General features: G+C 32.0%; 1 pseudogene; it reads right to left on the bottom strand.

Annotated features, from left to right (window-relative positions):
- Window positions 1–267: 267 nt before the first annotated feature.
- LOC145049768 (uncharacterized) lies at window positions 268–1384 on the bottom strand (annotated as a pseudogene).
- Window positions 1385–1774: the final 390 nt, after the last annotated feature.

Below are 1774 nucleotides of genomic sequence, written 5' to 3'. Positions count from 1 at the left end.
AACAAAATCTCCATAACACAAAAGCCAAAAGGAAGCTTTGCATTTAAGCAGTACATACACCAACATCTAAATCCATAAAAACCAACCGCTTAAGAAAATTAAAAAAAAAAGACGACACAACTTTTAATACAAAAAGAAAAGAAAAACTTGTGAACACGCAAGCAAAAGCTGAATAAGCGTGACTACCTTAAATCCCTAATGAACAAGAAAAAAGACACGAGGTTACAAGTTGAGTGTAAATTTAAGAATTTACCCCTTCTGGATATATCACTTGGCTTTTTTCATGAGTGTTTTGGTTCTATATTCACTGTCATCATGAATAAAGCTCCACCAGATATTTGAAACAGGAACCATAATGGCATGTGAAATAGCATGGGCATCCAAAAAACCCTTGTAGGGTGGAAAATCATAAATTTGAAATAAAATAATTAATCCTTCACCAATTGTCATAACCCAAATCTTCCATTTAGATGGATGATTCAAAATTCCAGCCCATACCCCCCAAATCAGTACCTTTGCTACTCCCATTATAACATAAGCCTTCATATTTAAATCTGTATATATAAAAGGTTTAAAAAGTCAAAAAGCTTAAAAAGGTCTTTTCCTTTTTGTATTATGAGGGGAAATGAACGCTTACCATAGTCAAATTTGTAGCATTTTAAATAAAGAATGTGGGTAGTTACAAAGGCGATTAAAGGAGCTACAACCATGACACGTGTAGCTTCACTTTTTATACTGAAAGCTTTTAGTATTGATACTATGAGAGAAAATCCAATAACTACTGCTGCAGATGAGTAATCTAGCTTCTATGTCATTTCCACATCCCTGAAGGGTAAAATGGCCATTCATCATTTCAACAAGAAAACTTACGTTGTTTCTTTTTGAGTTAATCTGGACTGATATAAAGGAGTGTTTCTTTTTAAGTTAATGATAACAGAGGCATATTAATCTCATTTGTAAATAGAAGGGTAAGATGGTAATTTACTCAGATTCAGACAGTTCAGAAAAGAAACATTAGTGTTTCTTTTTAATACTAATAGAGGCAACGTAATATGTTAAGTGGGAAAGATGGTGTTTTATTGTTTCTAAATAGAAGGGTAAAGTGGTCATTACTTAGATTCAGACAGTTGAACAACAATATTAAGAGCAGAGAGTGCCACAGACACAGCTTCCTGAAATCAAGATTCAAGAGTCAAGAATGAATAATTATCAAAGAGTTGATGTAATGTAGAAGAATTTGATGCACCTCAATCCTAAAGGCTCGTCTGAGTGGCCATTTTCCATGATATTTGACAGTTGTATCGCTAGCTCTCTCTCTCTTTCTTCTTCCGTAACAAGCATACATTGGAATCTGCAGCCACTGCAACAATCCCATTCTATCCATTTTATGTATAGTGGCTCTTGTAGATACCATGAATCCTCCCCAATCAGACATATAACTTGAATGCTATTCCATATATTATTTTAGTTATATTTAACGAATTTATTTTTTATAAAATAAGAAACTGAACATAAAAGTTGTTTAAAATCCAAGTAAATCATCATAACTATGATATTTTTATTACTTTTATTTTAAAAAAAATGTCATTAAAAATTACACAGATAGAAATGTAGTATTTTTGCAATTTTGCATTCCATTCCATGATTAACTTAATCAAAGGTAAGGTATGAGCATAGTTCCACCACCAGCTGTAAATTAAGAAAATAAATATGAATAAAGCTTTCAAACCTTCAATTGAGCTGTTCACACATAAAAAGGTTTTTATAGTGTTTT

This window comes from Lactuca serriola, chromosome 5 (genome assembly GCF_051521515.1).
Source record: "Lactuca serriola cultivar US96UC23 chromosome 5, Lser_US96UC23_V15, whole genome shotgun sequence".
NCBI classification, from domain to species: Eukaryota; Viridiplantae; Streptophyta; class Magnoliopsida; order Asterales; family Asteraceae; genus Lactuca; species Lactuca serriola.
This window is presented reverse-complemented; position numbering and strand designations above follow the sequence as displayed.